Consider the following 11,012-nt stretch of genomic DNA (forward strand, 5'->3'; position numbering starts at 1 on the left):
GGAGTCAACAAGTGATATTTTGACACGTGGCAGATCAGGATCTTCGGAAGCTCCGATGATAGGATCGGACGTTCCGATCGAGGTTCGGACGTTCCGATCAAGGATCGGAAGTTCCGATCGTTGTCTATAAATAGAAGGCCGAGGCTTCACTTTCATTTGCCAATTCCGAGTTCTCCTTTCCATTCTAGTCCTTTTGGAGCTGTTCTAGTCTTCTTAGGCTTGGTCCGAAGGTCGGCGAGGCATTCGGTAGTCGTAGCGGAGTTGTGCCCAAGTTCTGGAGGCATCGACATCAAAGGGCTAAGACGGACGAAGGTATAGCTTTTGCTTCCTATAAATATTTAGGAGTATGCAATAGCTTAGTTAAGGCTTTTAGAGCACTTTAATGATAGTAGTATCATTTGGCAGTGTAGAGCAGACTATAGGCGTGGACCTAGAGTTGGTAGAGCTTGCACTGTTTTGAGGTACGAAAGTACTGTTCGAGATTTCCTGACTGAGTATGCATGTATTATGTGACTGCATGATTTATATGCCATGATATTATGCTGCATTCATTTGCATCTTGATGTATCTCTTTCGAGATGTCTGTTAGTAGGGTTGTACCCTAGCCTGTTAGTGGATGGACTTCCATCGATTTGGGTCCGGCGTATCCACGGTTATCTCGGTATGGGAGCCACCTCCTGAAGCGACGGCACAGCGTGCTACATACCAGGGACCGGTCTGTCTCTGTTATCTGATCCTTGACTTCGAGTCTATAGGGAGTTCACTTTGCATGCATGTATACTCATACTCTCGCACTGAGCGTTTTATGCTCACGTCTCGTACTCTATATTTTCTGGACACCCTATTCCATGGGGCAGGTTTGCGATTGGACGAGGAGGGTGGATCCAGGAGGGGCTAGTCAGTGGTTGGCCAGCTGGAGCTTCGCTTAGGTTTTATCACTGTTGTTTTGGGTTTATACAGCTATTCGATTTGGTTGTATATTATTGGATAAATTACAGATTCCTTTATTTGGGATTGTATATTTTGATTATGGTTTCCGCAGTTTCTTTCTGATATCTGTTTAATTAAGTTAATTGCATGCATAAGTTCTGTTTAGTAGGTGATCCAGGTAAGGGTCACTACATTACTGGCCATAAATTTAGTTGTTATATTTATTTGGAATCCGGCACTCGGGAGAGGGGATTTTGAATAGGATCAATAGAAACTACACTATTAATTGTTTATATAGCTCGGGAGAGTATATAACTTTAATAGAACCTTTAAGGAACATTGTGCTACACATATCAGTACAGCTAGATTTTTAATAGGAATATTGAAATTGAACTGTAACCGATATACTCTATTTGTTGCTCGGGGGAGGGAAATAGAATAATTTAAGTGTTCTTGGTTATTAATTGAAAGAAATTCATGAAATAGATTATTTAGGAATGAATATTGTCGAGACCAGGTGAAATCAAAACCTCTAGACCATTTCTCTTTGATTGATAATCTTTTAAGAATTGTGTGTGCGTGAGCTTGATAATTTCTTCTATTTATTTAATTATTCAGCAAATATCTAAAGTTTAATTTTCTAAATAAAATTAGGACTATTATAATTACAAGTACTGAATATTTTCAATTTACTCCTTGTGGAAACGATACTTGATTCATCACTTTATTAAAACTTGACACTCGTACACTTGCAAGTATTTTTCACAACAGAAATCTAGAAACCAGATTTCCAACTCCATTCTTCATCTTCAATTCATCATAACTCAAGATCCGCTTAACCGAATTCAGTTCCGAGCATAGTTCTGCGATACTCACCTCGAGAGCTTCGATTTGATGCAAGTATTATCTTGTTCCAGCTGGTTTTGAAATTATGGTTGTTGGAGGATTCAGAATTCAATTATATATTTGTGTTTTTGAGTTGATATTTATTACCGTATCAAAACCGGATCGAAGATATGATGCCGTATGAATTCTTATGATTTTTCCAGCTATGTTCGAAACATATGCCTACTTAATAATGCTGGTTTATGATGATATATTGCTGATATATGATGTTTAGGAGCTGGTTATGATTGTTAGACTCGAAAGAGTTTAGTTTTGGTTATCGGTTTCAGTCGTTACGCCGCCAATTTACGATTTAAAGTTGTTTTGATGTCTTGTGATTGAGCTGAAGATGTTATGAATTGATAGCTAATATTCCTTGATTATGAACACTATATTTCAAATTCTTAGTAAAGCTTGATGACTCGAGAATTCTAGATTTCGAACCGGGAAAGAAAGAGCAAGGTTTGCAACTAGTTTTGCCTTGATGATTGATTTAGGGTTGAGCATATTTTTATATGAGTTTTTTATGTTGTTTATTTAGATTAAAAGCATCTCCAAACTCAAGACTAAAGGTATAAGATGAAATTGATCGCAGGGGCTTTGAAACTCGAGAACTATGATTCTTGAGTTATCCCGCAAAAACCGCATACTTGTTTAAATAGATGTTCTTTTTTTAGAACTTGAATTGTGAATCCATCTCAGGTAAATGGATCTTTGAATTATATTGCTTGCCTTTGATGTTGAGTCGGTACAAACAATGAGCTCTAATTTTTTTTTTTCTTTCAAAAATTGGCTAAATTCTCTCAACGGCTGGCTAAGTCCTCTCCCCCATACTTAAAATCTTACATTGTCCCCAATGTAAGCAAAAATGGAAAAAAAAATAATTAAATAAAAAACAAAAAAAAAACAAATAAAAACAAATAAAATAAAAGAAACGAAAGAGAATACCCCCCTTGAGTTGCCTCCCAAGCAGTGCTTGATTTTCAGTCTTCAGCTTGACCCTCAGAAGCAGTCCTCAAAGAGCGGCTGACGCCCAAAGTAAGTGTCATATGACACCACAAATGGGTATTTGTTCCATGTGCCCTCAAGCTTGGCTAGATGTAAATAGTTATAGCTCGTCACCTCAGCAACACTCCATAGCGGCTGGTAAACATGGGAAGAGAACATCTCTGCGTGCTCTGCGAGGCCAAAATCTTTTGAAACTGGTATTGATGGAAAGAAAGGATCTTGGGGATGTGTGTATGATAATAGTATCGATGAGCTCATATCGATAGACTCCTGAACTCCATCATCCTCAGACTTGAGTGCTAAAATATTTCCATCATACGCTATTTCTTCCAGAACATCTTTCGGCTGAGGTTCAATAAGAAGAGAAGACTCAAACGCCTCTAAATTTTCAGCATGATTTGATTCGCACGCCCAATCCTGGTCCTCTGAGTCATCATCATCGAACCAAATCGGGTTGGTCACTGCTTGATTATCTTGCATCACTTCCTGTTCTCGGTGTTCATGGACGATTGATCTCTTGATATTCTATATGTGCTCCACAAGGTGACATCTAGAATTTTTTAGATCTTCTATAGTTTCCTCAGTTGATGCCGCAAGCTTGCTCATAATATCCTCTAGCGGATGTAAGACCAATTTAGAACAACTTCCCTTCTCCTTTTGAAGCTCAAATGGTTGGTCTGTAAAATTCGGGTGTGTAAGATCCCAATACCGGTAATAGTCAAATTCTGCCATATCATCCAACAGATGCATCAAACTATCATCATCTCGGCAAAATAATGAACTACCTGTTGCGAAAGCTCCTTCAATTACCCATATTCTTGTCACTGCATCCAAACAATCAAGAAAAAATGTAAGGGGAGAACAGTTAGAAAAATCATGAAACCGGAAGATGGTCGCTAAATCCTTGAATCTCTCCCATGCTGCGTAGAAAGGCTCTCCGTGTTGCTGGATAAAACTTGTGAATACTTGTCGATTTGACATCTCGAAGTATTACACCATAAAAAAAAATTCTTGCAAAACAAAAAAGAAACGGTGAATAAAATAAAAACAAAAAACACAAATAAATTTAACGCCTTCCCCGGCAATGGCGCCAAAATTTGGTAACTCTTAGTCGTGTCGCGCCCAATTTAACCGACTCCAATCAGATAAATAAATTATGTAGCAGTGAGAGTAGAGATTATTTCCACGAGGAAAGTGAAATTTATTTGTGTTCTTAAAAATACTGGAAATAAATAAAAGGGGATTTGGAATTTAAAACAATTAACATGCAAGATAAATTAAACTAGAGAAATCAATTAAAAACAAGCCTTGGTATCGGACGACTACACCCTTGAAATTATTCACTCGATCATCGATTCTCTAAAAATAATTAATTCCCATTGAATATTCACCATTGAAAATCTAATTCCTATTCCCCCTTAATCTTAGTTAATTAGACATCATCGTTCTAGATTAACCCTTACCAATAAATCAACCCAAATATCAGCGATCTAGATTTAAATCTAAGGTAGCATTCATATGAGTGAAACTGATGAATCTAGACAACACAAATACCAGCAATTGTATTTAGTCTAGTCAAGAGTTGTTCCTACGATTTAACAAATTCAACAACAGAAAATATTAAACGCAGTTGCTTCGCAAATTAGTTTATTCAAACAATTACGAATTTGAATTCTAATTTAGCTATAGTTTGTATGAGAGAATTATCAGGTGATCAATCTAATAATCAAACACAAAAGCATATAAATAAATTTAGAATAACTCTTGAAACTCAAATAAATCAAAAAATGGAAAATAGAATCTCACGAATAAATAAAATCAAGGGTTCATCTTCCTCAACCAAGTATTAAAACCTAGAAGAATAAAATCTAAGAACAAAAAAGATAAAACTTAGCCTAAACGTGTTCTTCCGTCTTCAACCGTCTCATCTCTGGCTCTAATGATAATCCCCTCTTTTGCGTCTCAAGATCCTATTTAAATGGCCTTGAAAGCCCACGAAATAATGCCCGCAAAATAAGAGTTTTAAATTTCCGAAATTTATTTTTTTCCTGCGCCCGATATCTCGCTCGATCGGTAAAATTGACCAATCGAGCGAGCATACTTTGACATCCTTCTGTTTTCACAATTCTTGGAACCGATCGATCGGTTAAACTTTGCGGATCGAGCGAGCAGTTTTTTTTCCAGTTAGCAGCGATTTTTAGAAATTCATATCCAAAGATCTAGCCATCGGATTGAGCTGAAATTTAGGCAGCTGCTTCAAAACATCTTGAACTTTATTCTGAATGGTGAAGATCGGATTTGGATTTCTCTAAAATTAAAAATGATTTTTTGACCATTGCTTCTTCATAATTCTTCTCTTATCTCGGCTCTTTCCTTCCATATTTAGCTCCATTTATTCTCTTTCCCTAAATCAAACCAAAAACAATGATTAGGAACTATAACATGAATTTAGCCAATCAAAATACTCCTAATCATCACAAATTAACTCAATCAAACATAGGAAAATACCATCACATAATTTATTTATATGATTCCTGATCAGAACTCGATATCCTGAGACTGCATAATTATGCCGATCAGAGGGGGGGACTGACACAGAATGATTGCATCTGATATTTTGTTGCATTGTGCACTAATCTGTTTGAATATCAGATATTCCTCCTTGACTAGCACCAGTCACTAGAGAGACAGTCGCTATTCCTCCGGCAGAACCAACAATAGTACTACAGACAGTGGCAGAACCTTCGAATGCTTAGGGAAGTACATCTGCTGATCCAATGAGTGCGACTGCAACACCAATGGAAACTTTGTTAAAGAGATTTCAGTCTTTTAAACCGCCAAATTGAAGGGGACTGAGAATTCAGTGGACTGTGAGAACTGGTTAGAAGATATTGATTAGTCGTTCGAATCCCTCGAGTGTTGCACATCAACTTCATGAAGTTGCAAAAAGTTGGTGGATAGCAACAAAGAAAGCATTGGAGAATCGAGGTACGGTTATCACTTGGTCTGTGCTTAAAACTGTTTTTTATCAACGATTCTTTTCAGTCTCCTACAGAAAAGACAAAGGAGCGGAATATGCTAATTTGTAGCAGGGACAACTGAATATCGAGGAATATGTGGCTAAGTTTACCAGTCTGTTGAAGTTTGCTCCGCACATAGCAGAAAATGATGAAGCTCAAGAGGATCAATTTATCAATGGGTTGAATCCGGATGTGTTTACGTTGGTAAATGCAGGAAGACCCAACAACTTTGCAGATGCACTGAATAGAGCAAAAGGGGCAGAAGCAGGTTTGATCAGGAAATGAGGAGCACCGTTTGTACCACAACTAGCTAGACAACCCCAGGATCAGCCACAATCTTCTCAACCACCACCAAGATTCAAGGGAGTAAGTAGTAGAAGCAGTAGAAGAGATTTCTTTAAAGCTAAGGGGAAGCAATTCAAGCGTTCAGGAAGTGGATCATCTAGTTCTACTGGGTCACGATAGTTTAGGCCTGGACAGAAATCTAGTTCATCAGAGGTATATTACAACAAATGTGGAGGTAGTCATGCCAATGACAAATGTAGAGGAGTATTTGGAAGTTGTCATATATGTAATCAGACACGTCATTTTGCTAGAATTTGCCCGCAACGTGGTTCTGAGAGAGCACCAGATGTGAGTTCATCTCGACCAGCACCTCAGTCTGATAGGAAATCCTCAGCAGTACACTCATTTTAGCCCCAACCACAGGATAGACCAGGAGGAAGCCAGATTGTGAGCCAATCGCCGAGACAAAATGCGCGAGTGTTTGCATTGACAGAGGAACAGGCTCAGGCAGCACCTGATGACGTTATAACAAGTAATTGTTCTATCTTTGGTTATCCTGCTTATGTGCTAGTAGATACGGGTGCATCACATACATTTATTTCTGAACAATTTGCTATATTACAGTTTTTTTCCTGTTGAGCCATTGTCAATTGTAGTATCTGTCTCTTCACCTTTGGGGACAGGTATTGTATCCGTGAAATCAGTCAAAAATTTTATATTGCAGTATGAAGGTAATGAGATAGAGATAGATTGTATTGTACTGGGTTTGTCAGATTTTGACTGCATTATCGGTATTGATATGCTAACCAAGTACAGGGCCACAGTTGATTGTTCTCTGAAAGTTGTGAGATTCAAACCTGAAATGGCAGATGAGTGGAAGTCATACGGTAAAGGTTAGAGATCTCGAATTCCTTTGATATCTGTTCTATCTTTGACTCGTTTATTGCAGAAAGGAGCAGAGGGATTCCCTGTGTATGTCGTAGATGTGTTGAAAGCTAGCCCCAAACTGATTGATTTGCCAGTAGTCAGTGAATTTGCTGATGTCTTTCCTGATGAGATTCCAGGATTACCTCCATTGCGGGAGATAGACTTCAGTATCTAACTGATGCCAGGTACACAACCTATTTCTAAAGCTCCTTACAGAATGGCACCAGTCGAGTTAAAAGAACTGAAAGAACAACTAGAAGATCTTCTGGCTAAGGGGTACATTAGACCGAGCGTTTCACCTTGGGGCGCTGCGGTGCTGTTTGTACGCAAGAAAGATGGATATGAGACTTTGAATTTATTACCGACAACCGAACAAAGCAACGGTAAAGAATCGTTATCCTTTGCCTAGAATAGATGATTTATTTGATCAGTTGAAGGGTTCCTCAGTGTATTCCAAGATCGATCTGAGATCTGGATACAATCAGCTGAGAGTCAGAGATGAAGATATACCCAATACTGCTTTTAGAATGAGGTATGGTCATTTTGAGTTCATTGTTATTCCGTTTGGACTGACCAATGCACCAGCAGTGTTTATGGGTTTGATGAATATGGTATTTCAGAGGTATCTTGATGACTCTGTGATTATTTTCATTGATGATATTCAGATAAATTCAAAGAATCTGTGTGACCATGCAAAACATGTTAGAACTGTTTTATAGACTTTGAGAGTGGAGAATTTATATGCCAAGTTATCAAAATGTGAATTTTGGTTGAATAAAGTTGGTTTTCTTGGGCATATCATTTCGAAAGATGAGATTTCTTTTGATTCGAATAAGGTCGAAGCAGTGATCAGTTGGCCTAGACCTATTTTAGTTCCAGAAATACGTAGCTTTATGGGCTTACAATGTTACTATCGCAGATTTATCAGAGATTTTTCTAGCATTGCGAAGCCTATTATGCAACTGACATAGAAGAATGCACCGTATGTCTGGACCAAAGCATGTGAATCAAGTTTTCTTGAGCTAAAGAAGAGATTGATGACTGCACCAGTCTTGATGATTCCTTCAAGTACTAGTGATTTCACTGTTTATTGTGATGCTTCTAACAGGGGATTAGGATGTGTGCTTATGCAACAAGGACATGCCATCGCTTATGCCTCGAGACAGCCGAAGCCACAAGAGATTCGATATCCAATCCATGATCTTGAATTGACCGCCATTGTGTTTGCATTGAAGAAATGGCGACATTATCTTTATGGTGAGAAGTTTGAGATTTATTCTGACCATAAGAGTTTGAAATATCTGTTTTCGCAGTCTGAACTGAACATGAGACAACAAAGATGGTTAGACTTATTGAAATATTTTGATTGCGAAATCAAATATTATCCAGAAAAATTGAATACTGTTGCAGATGCCTTAAGTAAGAAGGTATGTGCTTTATCCTTATCTACTATAGGAGTATCTAATTTTATAGAATATTGTTGTATTTTTGGATTGATATTTGAGACATATATGAGGCCTATTCGAGTTTGGGCTATCAGTGCTGAACTAGAATTGTTAATCAGAATCAGAGAAGCACAAAAAGATGATCAAAGTGTTCAGAAGTCGATTGAGATGGTCAGATCAGAGCATCAATATGATATCAGATTAGGGCTGATGATGTTTTATATGTGAATAACAGAATTGTGGTTCCAGATGTTTTAGATTTGAGAAAGCAGATATTGAAAGAAGCTCATTGCAGTCAATTCAGTATTCATCCTGGCGGCAGAAAAATGTACAATGATATGAAGACTCAGTATTGATGGAAACAGATGATGTGAGACCTCGGTTCTAAACAACTAATCTTGTCTTAAACAACAATTAAGCATACAAGATCCAAGACCAAAGTAAGAAATAATTTTTTTTTTTTTTTAAAGGAGGCTGCGCTCGGGCGGGCAAAAACTGCCGCTCGAGAGCGTCCTAAACTCCAGCACTGCTGGACAATAAAAATGGGGGTGCGCTCGGGCGGGCTTAAACTGCCGCTCGAGTGCGCCCTAAAGTTCAGCGCTGCTGGATTACTCGAACTGGGGTGCGCTCGGGCTGCTAAAAACTGCAGCTCGGGCGCCCCCCTGCCGCAGAAACAGAACAGAGCAGAAAAAGCTTGGCAGCTCAAACTAAAAGTTATTCCATACATCAAACTCAAATTCATGCATTAAAAACATAACTTCTCCAGTTATTACATGAAATGCTAGCGTTGATCAACTACGAACCAGTCTATAACATGCACCATAAGACTCGCATAATCGATACAACATAAACAACGAAGTTAGAGATCTAAACATGTTCTAATATAACTAGATAAACATATTGACACGACTTCTAAACCGAGTCTCACTTCTACAACTTTCCCTTGGAGCTAACCATGCCTCTTTTGACTTGTTCCTGCCCCACCTGTTGCCAAGTACACATACAAAACAAAGCAACAGCAGGATAACCAGTGAGAATGATAATCCCAGTAAAAACAACATATCAAGTAATACAACAATAAACATGCTTTCAAGACAACAACGAAATCAATAACGATGTAATGAAATGCATGTCTTTAAACCGGGATATCAAATCTGATAACGAGGGATTGCTGCTATGCTTTTGGGATCCCGAGGGTGAGATTACGTAACGACTCACCGACTCACCCAATCGAGGTGGTGCAACGTATCCCACTCCTCTAGACTTTGAGCAACTATAATGAGTATGCTAGCACTAGGTGAAACAACTACGACCTAGACCACTCAATCATAGTTCCCAAACGTCTAAACAAAAAGGGCGGTTCTGCCCGCTGAACAAAAGATTGGCTCAAGATGAATGCATAACAGAAACATAAAACATAGCCATATAACAAAAGCTCAATCAAAACAACAAAACAAAAGTTCCTTATGCTAGAACGAGTATAGATGCAAGTATGTGATTTTAAGGGAAACTCGAGAACCAACTGTCCCGAGTATGCTATCCCGCTATCGATGTCTGCCTTTACCTTTCAATGCAGTAGTTCCAACTCTGGATAAGCTACAACAAAAGGTTTAATCAACAACTAAACAATCCAACAACAAAGGCAACGGTTCAAGGTAATCTCTTTACCGTTCTTCGTCCAATTCTCGACGACCAAATGCTGCTAACACAGGGCTTGACAACTCCAAAAGAATCTGTTTAGATACAATTTAATGATCAATAACCACGATCAACTTACAAGCCAAGATCACAACTCAAAAACGGTTCGAAATCCCCAAAACTCATACCGACGGCATAACGGCTATAAACTGAACAAACCGGAAACGCAGACAACAGTTCAATACTGATATCAACTCATATCAAAGACAATACAACCAAAACAAGGCAAACCCAACAAATCTCAAAACCATAATTTTTGAAAAAGGCTTCCAAAAATCATAACAAATACGAACGTCGCTCTATTTCAAAACCGACAGATAATAAACGATCAGAACTTCGCCAAAAACAACATACTCGAATCTAGAACGATTCAAACAACATCCAAAAACTAGAATGTATCTGATCGTAGAAAAACTTACGATAGAACGAAGCTCTCGTAGCCGTGATCGCTAAACTGCCTTCAAAATTAATTTCCAACGGCCGGATCGAGCTCGGACTGAAATTAGAAAGCTCAAAAGCTCCAAGAGGCATCTTCAATGGAGTCTAGCCGATGGAAGGGAAGGAGAGGAAGGATAAGAGACTAAGTCAAATGAATTCTAAGTGTAGATAATATATTAAACTCCAAATTTGCGTTTTAGTCCCTGAAATTTCCAAAATTTTCAAAAAGGACCCTGATCAAAATCAAATCGGCTCGTGAACTCTGCGATCTCCGATTAACTCAAATAAACTCAATTAAGATAAAAACGGAGCGTTATAATTCTCCCCCTCTAAGAAGAGATTTCGTCCTCGAAATCAACGAGAACCACAACTCATA

This window comes from Henckelia pumila, chromosome 4, assembly GCF_033568475.1.
Source record: "Henckelia pumila isolate YLH828 chromosome 4, ASM3356847v2, whole genome shotgun sequence".
Taxonomy (NCBI): Eukaryota; Viridiplantae; Streptophyta; class Magnoliopsida; order Lamiales; family Gesneriaceae; genus Henckelia; species Henckelia pumila.